We start from the raw sequence: 15,289 nt of genomic DNA on the forward strand, positions 1-15,289 counted from the left end.
CTCACACTGGGACCTCAGCCTGCCTGCGCGCTCGCCACTCTCCCGCCAGGAAGACCCACCCCCCTCTCGAGTAGCGCCTCCTAGTGGAGGCCACGCCCACAGGCGAATCCATCCATTCCCCCCCCCCCCCACACACAGGCGGATCCCACTGCTCCCAGGGACCTGTGAGTCCATCCGTCTGTGCGTGCGACAGTGCCATCCCCATCTGCTCCGTTGCGGAGTCTGTAGGACTCCGCACGGGCTGGGCACACCCACGGGCCCTGGGCAGCCTCTCGCAGATCGAAAGGACACCGAGACGTGCCCAGGAAGGGAAACTGGATGTATCCTCCGGATCAAACGGTTCAGTGAAAAGTAGCGATGCTTCCCGGGCTCCCGGTGTGCCCGCTTAGCTCCCTCCTTGGTCTCTCTTCCCTCTTCAAACCCAACGGAATCCCCCCCACCTCCCGCCACGAGGCATCAGGCCCTGAACCGGCTGCCGGGCTGCCTAAGAGTAAAGCAGCATAATTATATCTTAATAATTGTTTTGCAGCATAGGATTTATAATTACTAAATGTGTGATAACTGCTCTTTAAATGCCCATGCTCTTTAAAAAACCTAATTTATAATTTACAAAGCTGACACTTCTCCCAGCGCTTTATTTTATCTTGTCGGGAGTAATGGAAGGCTAAGTTATTGAAAACCTTTATTTTTCATTAGCCTTAAATTCAACGACAATTAATGTGCCCAATTTGATTATAAACTGCACAAATTAAACAATAAAGAGCTGTCTAATGAGAAATTAATTATGAGGAAGGGAAGGGGAGCTGGGCTGGATAAAAGCAATAACTTACGGCCCGTGGCAGGACGTGTCAGGTTTTAAAGGAGATGAAGGGCCCTCTCCTCAATGTGTGTCTTTGCTGATAGGACCCATCACAGATCACTTGATCCAGAAACCATAACAGGCTAGTAATTGAAACCGCCAAAATCAATAGTGCTGACAGCCTTAATTAAATTAAATATGGCTGTGATGGGCTCCCCGCGCCCGGCAGCGATGGGCCACTTGACCCTCCGGCTGAGCACGCCTGATCGAGTGGAGCCGTGGCGTGATGGATCTGACCCCAGGGGACAGTTGGGGACCGGGCTCCCGCACAAACAGGCTCTGAGAGGAAGGGGGCTGGCCCCCCGCCCCCTGCTGCCGGGCCGGGGCCAGGATGCTTTCCCCCCCCCCCCCCAAGGGCTGGCTCATCCTGTTGGAAGTCGGGAGGGCCGTGTCCCTGCGGCATCTAACCGGGGGGTGGGCAGAGAAGCCTCCCAAGTCGGAGGAGGCAGGAGTTGAAGGCGCTGGCGAATCCCTCTGTGACGAAATGGGGCTGCTCACCCCCCCTCCCGGGAGCACACCACTTTTGCTTCCCACCGTGGCCAGCAAGAGAAATCAGACAGGCGTGAGTGTAAATCTCAGATCCGCCACCTAGGACGCCGGGGACCTCCCACAAGTTCCTCACCCTTGCCGAGCCTCACTCTCCTCTTCTGTAAAATGGGTACCTGTGGCCAGCGAGTTGTAAGAGATGGTGCCTCAAACGCACGGCGCAGCGTCGGGATGCGGGGTCCGGCTCAGGGCAATCGCTGGATGAGCCAAGGAGCTCGTAGCGGCTGCTGTCACCGCCGAGGATTGCCTTCCCGTCTGGCAGGGAGCAAGCAGAAGCCCGGAGAGGTAACTTCAGTCGTGCAGCTCACGTAGACTCGGAATCAGCCCCTCTGACCCTGAGCCAGGGTCCTTTCTTCATCGCGGTGGTGCCGCCTGAGAACGAAACACGTTTAGTGTTTGGCAAGTGCTTTTCTCTTGCTCCCCACGCAGGATCCTGACCTGTGAGAAGGGTGTGGGGTTGTCAGCTCCATTTTACAGATGAGAAAACTGAGGTTCAGGCTGGTTAAGGAACCTGCCCAAGGTCATACGGTCGGTGGAGCAAAGGCTAGCACCTTGCCAACCCAGGGGCCCCGTGATGGAAACCAGGGACCGACGGAGGAACCCTAAATCCCTGGCTGGGAGACCTCGTTCACACACACACTGCCAAGCTCCTAGGATCTGCGGCCTTCCCTCCTACCCCAGAGCCCTGACCGAGGGCCCGTCTTGCGAAGAAGAAGAAATATGAAGCCACTGGCAGCTGAGTTTTGCTTTTGTAGCTGCTCTTATCGCTCCTTTTCCCCAAAACATCATCAAGTTAATGAGATTGAAAAACCGTGGAGACATCTAGGTCACACACTCCCCCTCTGGTCGGCACTGCAGATTTGGGGTTTAACACGTTCCGTCCCTTCGAGACAGCCTACGGCAAATCAGCAGGACACAGGGGAGCAGAGACAGCTCCGGATCCTTCATCGAAAGCCTTGGGCGGTTCCTGTCCTGCCTCCATCATGTACCGGCTGTGTGACCTTGAGTATGTGACTAAACCTCTCTGATTCTCCGCTCCACATCTGCCCATGGGAGCAAGAGTGGATGTTCTGCCTTCCTCTCAGAGCCGATGTATCACCGAAGCAGCGAGGCCCAAGAAAGAGCTCCATCAACTCGACAGTCCGCCCAAATGGTATCTCTTGTGTCCGAGATCAGACGCTGATAGTCTGCTCGCCTTAGCTGTGGGTTGACTGGAAGCAAAAAGGACGTGATCGCTTTCTGAGATAGTGTTATTTCCTTACCAAAGGAAAAAAAAAGAAAGAAAAAGACAAAAAAAAGTAAAGACAAAAGAAAATCAATGATTACAGAAAGGAAAACAAAAACAAAAACAAAAACAAAAACAACCCTGGCCCGATAAACATTGGTTTTCAACATAGGAAGCTGAACAAATAAATATCTTCACGGTTTGCTTGGCTGTCGGCTGGCTTGAGCTGACTTCTTAAAGGACATTGTCGGCTGGCTTGAGCTGACTTCTTAAAGGACACGAAGTAGGGTAACCCAATGTTTATGTCAGCGCTAACAAACTGTCCCTTCATTACAGGCCTGCCGGAGATCAGAGGCCCAGATTATTGAAGGAGACGCCTCTGAGATGCCCACGCGGTTGCCGTGACAACTCCCAGAGGGCGGGAGGGGGGGCCGCTGGTTGTTGGCGGGACAGGCTCCAGGCTCTCCAGCCCAGAGTGGGGGTGATCCCGCCCCGGGCCGCTTGGCAGGGGGCTCTCTGCACCCTCAGTGCCTGGGCCGGCCCGCCCCCCGCCCCGGGGCCACGGAGGCCCCGGTGAACGTGAAATCTTGGAGGGCAGCGGGGAAGCCGCCAGGCTGTGCAGGTCAATGCCACTTTTCTTAAGGCTGGGGTAAACACTCCCAACAACGATGGCCGCCATGTGTCATTCAGGGCTCCTGAATGGCGCTGAGAGCCTGGGCTTTGCGTCCGAGCGATCTGTGTTGAATCCCAGTCCAGCTGTGTGACCTTGAGCTAAGTCATTCAACCTCTCTGAGCCTCAGATCTAACAGCTTCTGCCGCATAGGTTTGCTGCGACGGTCGTGGGCACCCCTGTTCCAGGCGCCATGCGGCGGTCAAGCCCGTGGGCTCTGCGGCCGCACAGCATCGGGCGCTGGACTGCAGCTGGTCTGGCGCGATCTTGGGCAAGTTGCCTATCCCCTGGAACCTCAGTTTCCTCATCTAAAAAGCAGGGAGGGGCGCCTGGGTGGCTCGGTCGGTTAAGCATCCAGCTTCGGCTCAAGTCATGATCTTGCGGTTGGGGAGTTCGAGCCCCGCCCTGGGCTCTGTGCTGACAGCGCAGAGCCTGCTTGAGATTCTCTCTCCCTCTCTCTCTGCCCCTCCCCTGCTCGCACTCCCCCCAAAACAAATAAAATAAACATGAACACCAAGTAAATAAAAATTTAAAAATGGAGAAAACAGCACCCAACTCAAATGAACTGATAGACGTAAAGCACCAAGGTAGCTGATAAATATTATTACTCAGTACCAGAACCATCAGACCACGAGGGTCCTGGCGTCCCCAGTCTACGCTCTGAGAGGAATCCAAAGCGGCCAGGGGCCCGATGCCTCCTCTGAGGGAGATCGCATCATCTTGCTGCAACTTACGTCCCGGCACGTCTGAGCGCAAAGCCAGTGCTCAACTCATTCCGCTGTGAGCCACGGTGGCTGCTGCGGGGAATAATACTGCACACACACACACACACACACACACTGCCCTACAGCATGAATTGCCGGGAAATTATGGATCCCCTGGGGAAAAAATTGCAACACGGGAGAAGAGCCCTCACCGAATCACAGTCCCTCGGCCACTGACTCAGGTAGCCGCTGGCCACAGACCACGCTCACCCTGCAGCTCCTCCCGGGCTCCAGGGTGAAGGGAGTGAATGGCATTTGCTCTCCTGGCTGGGAGCTGGGAGCTGTGTGAACCACAGTAAAATGCAGAGGGGCGATCAGCTTGATGGGGGGGGGGTGCTTCTTCACCGAGCCTGGCTACGGAATTCATCCAAAAATCTCTCCACTAATTCATTCATTCATTCATTCATTCATTCATTCATCAGGCGTGGACCACCAGGGGTGAGAAGGAGTCTGAAATCAAAGCCTCGATGAGATACCCGTCAGTCAGGATGGCTGCTTTCAAAAAAAATAAAAAATGGGGCACCCGGGGGGCTCAGTAGGTTGAGCCTCCGACTCTCGGTTTCGGCTCAGGACGTGATCTCGTGGTTTGTGAGTTCAAACCCGCAGCGGGCTCTGCGCTGTCAGTGTGGAGCCTGCTTGGGATTCTCTCTCTCCCTCTCTCTTTGCTCCTCCCCTATTTGCACTCTCTCTCAAAATACATAGATAAACTCAAAAAAAAAAAAGCAGGAAGCAAGCGCTGGTGAGGGTGTGGAGGATAGAGCATCAGTTTGGGAAGATGAGAAAGTTCTGGAAGCGGAGGGTAGGGATGGTTGCACAACACTTGAATGGGCTTAACGCCACTGAAGTATACGCTTAAAAACGGTTAAAATCGTGGGGCGCCTGGGTGGCTCAGTCGTTGAGTGCCCGCCTCTTGACTTCCGCTCAGGTCACCATCTCCTGGTCCGTGGGTTCGAACCCCGCCTCGAGCTCTGAGCTGACAGTGCGGAGCCTGCTTGGGATTCTCTCTCTCTCCCTCTCTCTCTGCCTCTCCCCAACTCGTGTGCTCTGTGTCTCTCTCTCTCTCTCAAAATAAATATGCTTTAAAAAATGGTTAAAATGGTAAATGCTATGTATAATCGATCACACACACACAAAGAAGTCTGGATAAGAAATAAAAGATACAGTGGGTGCAACAGCCAGTTCTAAACATCAGGGGCTAGACACAGACCAACCCATCAGCCGGCCGCCATCCACGAGGTGCCTACTGTGTGCGGAAGCAGGGAGGGGGAGGCAGCGAATGGGATGAAAAAGCCACCGCTGCGGTGCGTCACGAGCCTTGTAAGAATGCTGTTCCAGATTCAGCCAGGCTGGGCTCTGATTTCTCACCCGCAAACCTAACCAGCTCCCAGGTGATGCTGAAACGCTGACGCTGTGCACGGAGCACAGAGTGCTCGGCGCGGGTGCGGACGTGACCCCTGTGTGCCTGCCTGGCTCACTCAGAGGGGCCCTGCAGGCGGGAAGATGGACAGAAGCTGGGTGTCAAACAGCTGAACCGCTGCTTTCTTGCCGGTAGAGCCCTGACTGCAGGGGCTGAGAGAGAGAAGAGGGATTGAAGAGAGAGTCAGAGAGGAGAGATTTAAGACTGGCTCATGCGATTTAAGGGCCGGCAGGTCCAAAATCCGTAAGGCGGGCCAGCAAGCGGGAAAGAGCTGATGTCGCAAGCTCGAGACCAAAATCCGCAGGCCAGAAGCTCAGGCGGGGTTTCCGTGACGCAGTCTTTGAGGAGAATTCCTTCCTCTCTGAGAAACTTCGATCTTTGCTCTCAACACCTTCAGCTGATTGGGTGCGGCCCACCCACATCGTGGAGGCTCATCTGCTTTACTCAAAGTCCACGGATCTAAATGTTCATTGCGTCTAAAGTGTAACCTTGACTGCAACCCCTAGACTGGTGTTGGATCAAACAAGCCGGCCCATAGCCTGGCCACGTTCATGCATAACATTAACCATCACGCAGCTCACTAGCCAGCACCCGAGTTCTCTGGGCCTCAGCACCCGCCTCGGTAGAACGGGGATAAGCAAGGTCACGGCACGCGATGACTGGGAGGCCTCAAATCAAGTCAAAATGAACGCTTGGCACACTGGAAACAAGAAACAAACGTTCTGCCTTCCCAGCCTCCGCACGGGGCCTTCCGAGCCGGGCCTCACGCAGGACCCCAAGGGCCTGTGCTCCCCTAGGGAGCCCAAGTAGGCGTGGATGGCAAGAACCAGGCCCGGGCTGACAAAGGTAGGGGGTGTTCCTGGGGGGGAGGGCAGCGGCCACATCGCCGTCCGGAGACAGAGTCCCCGCAGGAAGAAGGAAATCAGTCCCAGACTCCAGAAAAGGGAGCCGCCTCTGGTCTGGTCACATTTCTCCGCCCTGACTGCTGCCGCGGGAAGAATCTGTGGGGTGTTGGAGAGCTGCAGACATGTCAGTGAGGATGAGGCCGGAGCCCCTTGAATCCAGATGGCCCTCCAGAGAGCAAAACTCAGGTCCCTCCCGCCATCATGCTGCCAGGGACTGCTGCTCGCGGGGACCTCTGCCTGTGCTCCGTGGGAAAGGGGATGTGTGTTTATTGATTTTGCAGTTTGGGTCCAAGGCTCTTTGCGTGGCCTCTCGGGGCCTCCAGATCCGGCCTCCCGCTCTGAGCCTTGCAGCTAATGTTGGCAGCACCCTGCCCGTCTCAGATGACAGTCTGCGTCCTGCGGGACCGTTCACAGTGTGCCTGCATCGAATAGTGTCCCCCTCCCCTCCGGCCCAATGCATGTCCACCTGGAACCTGCAAATGTGGCCCTTCTTTGGGAACAGGGTCATTGCAGATGGGATTAAGATGTGAGGCCGTGCTGGACGGGTTGTGTCGGGATCCAGCATGACGGGTGTCCTTAGGAGAACAGAAGAGATACAGAGGCACACGGAGCACCGTGTGAAGACAGGGGCAGAGACCGACCGGAGCGTTACATCTGCAAACCAAGGATGTTGGGAACCACCGGAAGCTGGAAGAGTCAAGCAAGGGCTGTTGCCTCGATTCTTCGGAGGGCATGATTTTGAGGACTTCCGGTCTTGATTTTGGACTTCCGGTGAGAACGTTTACTGTTGTTTGAAGCCCCACCCCCACGTGTGGCTGTCACAACATCGTCAGGAAACCGATACGCCTTTCGACAGCAGCTCCCGGCCACGCCAGCACATATATAGCCCCCAGGACTGCCCGATTCCAGTCCCCAGCAAAGGACCAGCCCCCTGGGGAGCCCCTCTGAGCCCCAGCCCTGCGTGTCCCCCTTCCCCTCAGTGCTGACCACATCTGTGGTCACTGCCTGGGATACAGGAAGGCTCTCATAGGTGAGTGTGGCCCCTTCCCCCATGAGCCAGGGTCTGGAGGGTTGATCGCAGCCCCACACCTTTCCGGGGCCTGGGCTCAGCTTGGAGGCCATGACAAAGGGTTTATTTCTGGCATCGCTGACCTGGAGGTATAAACACATACCTGGTCGAGACACAGCCGTTCCTCTCTTGGACTTCAAAATAAACTCATCTCTGTAATTGATAGTCTCTGTACATCACAGGCCCTTATTAAACCTGGCAGGACCTCTGAAGGGCAGGCAAGGTCGCCCAAGGGCAAGGACAAGAGGCTCCTGAATTCTCTGGGCAGAGTTCTCTCACCTCAGCCCCTGATCTCCCTGCTCCCCCTCCTCTCTTTCCTCTCCCTCCTTTTCCTCCTGTCCCCTCCTCCTCTCCTGCCTCTGGCCTCCTCTCTCCTCCTCCTCCCTCTCCCCTGCCTTCTCCTCCTCTCCCATCCCTCCTCTTTCCCCTCCTTCCTCCTCCTTCCCCTCCCTCACCTCCTCTCCCTCCTTTTCCTCCCGTCCCCTCCTCCTCTCCTGCCTCTGGCCTCCTCTCTCCTCCTCCCTCTGCCCCTCCTCCATCCCTCCTCAAGCCTTTCCTGGCTCCGAAGGGACCCCTGTCATCCACAGCCACCACCCACCCCAGGAGCCCATCAGCCACCCTCAACACACTCCACTCCCTCCCGACCGACATTTTCACGTCTCTTGGAGTCCACCACCCCCCATCCCCACAGGCCTCCCTAGATTAGGAAACAGCTTCTGAACCTGCTCTCTCTCATTTCCTCTCTCTCCAGCGTCATACTCTTCCCTGAGCCACAGGTATCTGCCTAAAGAAGCCTGCCTGGTGCTGCCCCCTGCACAAACCCTTCCATGGCTCCCCACTGCCTTTGGGTTAAAGCTGTAATTTCTCAGTCTCACCTACCAAGTCCTTTGAGCTGCAGCCGTAGACCTACTCAGCCGTCTCCCAGGACTGCCTTCACAGTCTATGCTCCACCCCATCTCGAAAAGTCACATGGCACACACAAGGGTCAAACCCCAGGCCTTAGAAAATGCTGTCCCTTCTTCCCTGCAATTTCTCTCCTGCTTATCCTTCCAGGCCTGGATCGGATGTCTGCTCTCTCTTGAGTTCATCTGACTTCAGAGTTACATACCCACCGACGGCATTCGCAGCTCCCTTTGTGGCGATAAGATGACAGGGTCTAGAACTTGCTAGTGGGGGGCTCCTGTGGGCCAGCCCACAGGGGTGGGTCCGTTCCTTCCTGGCAGGTGAGTGGGCCCCCACATTGTCATGACCATGGGAAGGGGCCTGTCCCTGCCTCACTGTGGACCTTTTCACCTCCTCAAGGGTGAAGGGAAAATATCTTTGCATCCCTAAAAGCTAGTCTGAATCTGGAACAAACCGTGTCGATAAAAGTTCATCGGATAAAGGAGAGAGATAGTCACAAGTACAAAGAACAGACGATGGATGAAAAGAGAGGAAGCAGCGAGGACGGAGGCAGGAGAAGAGGAATGAAACCCATACTCATCTCAGAGCACGCTCCCCAGGCACCCACGTGGTACCCATTTTATAGCTGTGGAAACTGAGGCCAGAGGAGTCCAAGGCAATTACCCCAAAACCACACGCATGTGAGAACCTGTGACATCTGCCTTAGTCTTTGAAAGACTTGTGGGCATTTTCATGCAACTAGCTATCTCTTCCCCCATCCCTGTGCCACTGAGTTTTCCAACACTTCCAATTCACAAATACAGGTAATGTTTCTCTTTATGAAAGCAGTGTGTGCTTGTTTTAAAGAACTAGGAAATGAAGAAAAACATTTACTATCTTGAGAGAGAGAGAGCATGTGTGCGTGCACAAGTTGGGAAGGAGCAGAGAGAGAGAGAGAGAGAGAGAGAGCATGTGTGCGTGCACAAGTTGGGGAGGAGCAGAGAGAGAGAGAGAGAGAGAGAGAGAGAATCCCAAGCAGGCTCTCAACTGTCCGTGGAGAGTCTGATGCGGGGCTCGAACCCACGAACCATGAGATCATGTTCTGAGCCGAAGTCCGGCGCTTTACAACTGAGCCACCCAGACACCCCAAATCCTGCTTTTTTTCACATGTTACTGTATCTTAAGCCTTTCTCCACATCCTTAGAAAATCTTCCTAACCGTTGCTTTTCACTTTCTTGTTAAGCCCGTGGTAAGTGCAGGGTCCCTGCTCCAGGTACGTGTTTACATTCACAACTTAGTGTGTAGATGCACCATGGTTTATTGAACTTTCTCCTATGGGTGGGCATTTAAACGGGTTTGGTTTTGCACTATTATAATAGTCCCACAATCAACTTTTAGGAGCATAATTTTTAATCTGTGCTTGGATAAGCTATCAGGTTTGAAAAGTTAACCATTGCAATAGACTGAATTGTGTCCCCCCCCCCCCACCACCACCAAACTCCGCAAATTCATACGGACCTTCCTCGACTTCTGGTGGGGTTACATCCCGATCAATCCGTTGTAAGTCGAAAATATTGTGAGTTGAAAATGCGTTGGATACATGCATCTAACCTACCGAACGTCATGGCTTAGCTAGCTGATCTTAACTGTGTTCAGAACACTTGGATTCGCCTGTAGGTGGGCAAAATCATCTAACACAAGCCCATTTTATGACAAAGGGTTGACTCTCTCATAGCAGTTATCGAACACCGTACTGAAGTGACAAACAGAATGGTCGTAAGCGTATCGCTGACCTACCGTCATGACTGCGCGGCTGCCTGGGAGCTGTGCTCACTGACCCTGCAGAGCGCCACCAGAGAGGGTCATACCATGTCGCTAGCCCAGGAAAAGATCAAAACTCAAAATCTGAAGTCCAGGTGCTACTGAATGCGTATCACCTCCGCACCATTGTACCCTTGAAAAATCGGAACCTGGACCACTGTAAGTCAGGGATTGTCTGCACGTTGAAGCCCTAACCCTTCCATGGGACTGTCCGGAGACAGGGCTGCAGGGAGGCCATTCAGATTCCATGAGGTCATCGAGCAGGGTCCTAATCCCAGAGGATTGGCGGCCTTGAGAGAGGAGGAAGAGAGAGATCTCCCTCTGTCTCCATGCACACACGGAAGAAAGCCCACGTGAGCGCACAGCAAGAAGGCGGCCGTGTGCAAGCCAGGAAGAGGTCCTCACCAGAACCCCACCCCGCTGGAACCATGAGTTCAGACTTCCAGCCTCTAGAGCTGTGAGAGAGTAAAGTTCTGTTGCTTCAGCCCCCCAGTCTGTGGTGTTACCGTGGCCTGAAGTAAGACGGATATATCATGTGCATGATCTTGGTAGCGGTGAAGGCTTTATGGGTGTTTACATTTATAAACCTTTTTATTGTATTGTATTGTATTGTATTGTATTGTATTGTATTGTATTTTGTCTTATTTTATTGTTTTTTGTTTTGTTTTATCTTATTTTGTTTTATTTTGTTTTATCTTGTTTTTATTTTCTTTTATTATTTTGTTTTATCTGATTTTATTTTGTTTTATTTTTTATTGTTTTTTGTTTTGTTTTATCTTATTTTATTTCATTGTTTTATCTTATTTTATTATTTTGTTTTATCTTATTTTATTTTATTGTTTTTTGTTTTGTTTTATCTTATTTTATTTTATTGTTTTGTTTTGTTTTATCTTGTTTTTATTTTATTTTATTATTTTGTTTCATCTTATTTTATTTTATGTTATTTTTTTGTTTTATCTTATTTTATTTTATTTTGTTTTATTTTTTTGTTTGTTTTGTTTTATCTTATTTTATTTTATTGTTTTGTTTTGTTTTATCTTATTTTATTTTATTTATTTATTTATTTTTTTTAATTTTTTTTTTTCAACCTTTATTTATTTTTGGGACAGAGAGAGACAGAGCATGAATGGGGGAGGGGCAGAGAGAGAGGGAGACACAGAATCGGAAACAGGCTCCAGGCTCCGAGCCATCAGCCCAGAGCCCGACGCGGGGCTCGAACTCACGGACCGCGAGATCGTGACCTGGCTGAAGTCGGACACTTAACCGACTGCGCCACCCAGGCGCCCCTTATTTTATTTTATTTTATTTTATTGTTTTATTTTATTATTTTGTTTTATCTTATTTTCTTTTATTTTGTTTTATGTTTTTATTTTTTTTGTTTTGTTTTACCTAAATTGTTTTGTTTTATCTTATTTTAATTTATTTTATTGTTTTGTTTTATTTTATTTTATTATTTTGTTTTATCTTATTTTATTTTATCTTATTTTTTCATGCCCAACGTGGGGCTTAAACTCACGACCCTGTGATCAAGACTGGAGCTGAGGGATGCTTAACCCACTGAGCCACCCAGGTACCCCTCAATAAACGATTTTTTTAAGTAAATATCAGCGTTCAGAATGAACTGATTGAACCGCACTGCATTTCATCTGGTTTAGTCCCTCGTTCCTGGCAATTCCCCTAGGATTTTCACAACACCCTCCTCATCCACATCAGTAGTGTTTACTGGTCGGGCCATTCATTATGTCAGAGTACCTGAGGCCGAGCTCCCCAGGGCCTCTGTCACTCCCTGGGTTGATCCCCTCGGGTAAGTCCTGTCCTGCTAGGGGCCTCAGTTTCCCCATCTGTGAAGTGGGGATCGTGACACTCTCTCCTTAAGTCACCGTGAACCGAGTGTGTTAGCCAGGAGAGCTTGGTCCAAGGGAAGTGCCTCGAACTGTCTGTTCTAGGCAGTGTTGCCGTGAGAAAATCGTGGGCGCTCTTGTCAGGTGCCGAATTATATTGAGGCAGCCCAGCCTTCCGCCTTCGCAGAACTAACAATCAATCAGTCTCCTCAGTGAAAACTTGGACCAGCTTCCGTGAAGCGGATGGCACCAGATCACCCGGGAGCCGTGTTTAAAATGCAGATGTCTGGCTCAGGGCCAGATCTACGGAACGAGACGCTCTAGGATTGGACCCTGGAGTGGGCATTGTCACATGCCCTGGAGAGATTCAGACAACCACCCCCCTGGCACATTAATCATGTTGATGAGAATATCATCAGCTCCTGCTTATGAGCATTTACCCTGCCCCAGGCACAGCGTTAAGGATACAGGCTGGATGATCTCGAACCATCCACAGCTCCTCCGCGGGAGGTGGGTCCCACAGTGCCCCCATTTGACAGAAGATGACAGTGAGGTTCGGGCAACTTGTCACTTCCAGAGCTGAGTTTCCAATCTGTGTCTGTCTCATTCGTAAAAAAGGCTGTACTGTTTTACGCACCACTTAATGCATCCATTTATTCAACAGACGTTTATCTTTTTAAAGTGTATTTACTTATTTTGAGAGGAAAAGAGAGCGCGAAAGCATGCATGTGAGCAGGGGAGGGGCAGAGAGAGAGAGAAAATCCCAAGCAGACTCTGCACTGTCAGCACACAACCCGATGCAGGGCTCGATCTCACGAACCGTGAGATCATGACCTGAGCCAAAATCGGACCCTTAACCGACTGAGCCACCCAGGCGCCCCTCAACAGCCGTTTATCAAGTGCTTTCTAACTGCCAGGTTTGGTCTAGGCGCTAGAAACCCACAGTGAGCAAACCAGGAAAAGGTTTCTGCCTCCATGGTGATCTTGGGAAAGGGGCATTTGAAAAGCGCACTCGTCAGGAGAGGGTAGGCTACACTGCGGTAACAGCGACCCCACCGTCTCCAAGCTCAGAACAACAACAGCGTTTCTTACTCGTGCAGCACATCCACTGTGGCTCACCAGCACCTCTGTGCATCACTCAGGGACCGGACAGATGGAGTCGTTACCTCTCAAACTCTGGCGGTCACCATGCCCACGGGGAGGAGTGCTCCGGAGGGCTGTATGACAGCTACCGAGCCTTTCTGCCCAAAGTGACACGAGTTAGTTCTGCGCACACATCACTGGCTAAAATCAGTCACGCGGCTCCATCCACCCATGAGGGGCCAGGAAAGGCTGTGTTAGGACCTCCCTTGACTCTCTGTCCGCAGACGGCGCCACAAGAAGTGAATTCCCGGCAAAGGAAGAAGCCCACTTATCATCAGGATGCCTGCCAGGAAGGAACTAAGCCAGGGTTGTGGGGTAAAGAGATGGGAGGGCACAGGTGCCTTCGCATAGGGCGGCCTGGGTGAGTGACGTTTAAGCCGTTGAAAGAGTATTCACTTTGGCGTAAGGGAGGTCACTGCTATGATTCACTTCTCTTTGTTGGCTGAATAATCTGACTACACGCTGGTGGCCGCACTGAGTGTCCTGTCCTCCTCCCTTGAGGGGCCAGTCCCCTCTGGGTCAGGGCGGCCCCACCTTGCCCTGGGTCAACCTGCCTCTCCGATAGCTGAGGTTGCTGTCTCTGGACCAGAGGGCCTCTGAGGGCCCCTGGTCGTGTTAGCAATCTGGGGACTCTGTACACCGGCTCGGTGAGAGCGCGTACACGTGTGCGCGCGTGTACGTGAGTGTGTGCGCGAGCGTGCATGTGAGTGTATGTGAGGTGAGAGTGCATGTGGGTTGTGTGTGGCATATACAAGCGTGTGCGCGTGGGCGTATGTGGGCTGGGTACAGGGTATATGTGAGTGTGCGCGCGCGCGTGTGTGTGTGTGTGTGTGTGTGAGAGAGAGAGAGAGAGAGAGCGCGCATGCGTTGTAGGAGGCGATGCCATTCAACAATTCCACTGGAGGTTGCAAACCAAGATTGTGGCTGCAATAAAAACATTAGAATGAAACCACTCATTTTAGGACCCAGCGCGGAGGCAAGAAACACTAAACCCCGGCTTCCTCGATTTCCTTAATCAAACCTTTTAACGTAATCTTATCCCCTATCTTGCAACTCCTAATCCTTTCTGGCTAAACCTCAGAACCCAGTGATGAAGGCAGTCTTTCCGAAGGACTGCAGTGATAGCCGGTCTGTCTCTGGAGAGAGGGATGAAGAGAGGCGCGTCCCACTTGATGAAAGAGGCCTGGTTCGCCCCCCTCCCCCCGAGCCCCCCACACTGTGTCTCCGTGGAGCCCCCGGGGAGCAGGAATCAGGCAAACAGGTTTTGATGGGTGTGGCGTCCTAAAGTTCTGCGTTGCCTCAAGGCGGGGGGCCCCCAGCCCCCCCCCCCCCCCCCCCCCCCCCCCAGCCCTCCCCAGGGCCCAGGCCTGGTCACCATTAAACCCTGTGGCTGCTGCTACTGCTTAAAAGGGAACCAGGGAGATAAAGTGCAGCCGCGCAGCCCAGGTCCAGGCGGCCCCGGTCCCGAGACCAGCTTGAATCCCGCGGACCTGTGCCCCCGAGGCCTGAGAGTGCGTCCCCCGCACCGGGCTCCGACTGGGGAGGGGTGGGGGGCGGTGAGAGAGAGCCCCGCACGCACGTTGCCCTTTGCGAGCCTGCAGGGGCACTGCCCGCCCCACAGGAAGGAACCTCGCAAGGATTCCAGGCCTGTGGTTTTCTCCTCCTATTTGTAATCGTTTGGATGAGGTCAGAATTAAAATCCGTTTCCATGGTGAGAAAGGAGGGAGGGACTTAGAAACCGACACAGACCGGCTCTGGAAGAGACCAGAAAAGGGGCAGAGACAGACACAGACCGCGAGGCAGCGGGGCGAAAACAGGAGGGCCCAGGGGCTGGGCCAGGTCCTCGAGGCCGGTCCAGTCCGCCCGAGCAGGTCGCCGACTGCTCAACTTAGCGAGCGCACTAGCCTGACGCTTGTGCGCTGCACGGGGTGGGAGGTGTCAGGAGCGGGAGAGTCAGCACACCTGTGGGGAGGTAACCGCTGGGGCCTTCGCCAGGGGGCACAGGGGTGAGGAAAGGAAGGGAGGGGCAAGGAAGGGAGGGGCAGAGGGAGGGGCTAGCTGCGAAGGGAGGGAGGAGCAAAGAGGACGCGAGTCCAGACTGAAAAAAAGGCTGGTGGGAGAGGGGGTATGAAGGCACAGCCATCTGA

This window comes from Lynx canadensis, chromosome B1, assembly GCF_007474595.2.
Source record: "Lynx canadensis isolate LIC74 chromosome B1, mLynCan4.pri.v2, whole genome shotgun sequence".
Classification (NCBI taxonomy): Eukaryota; Metazoa; Chordata; class Mammalia; order Carnivora; family Felidae; genus Lynx; species Lynx canadensis.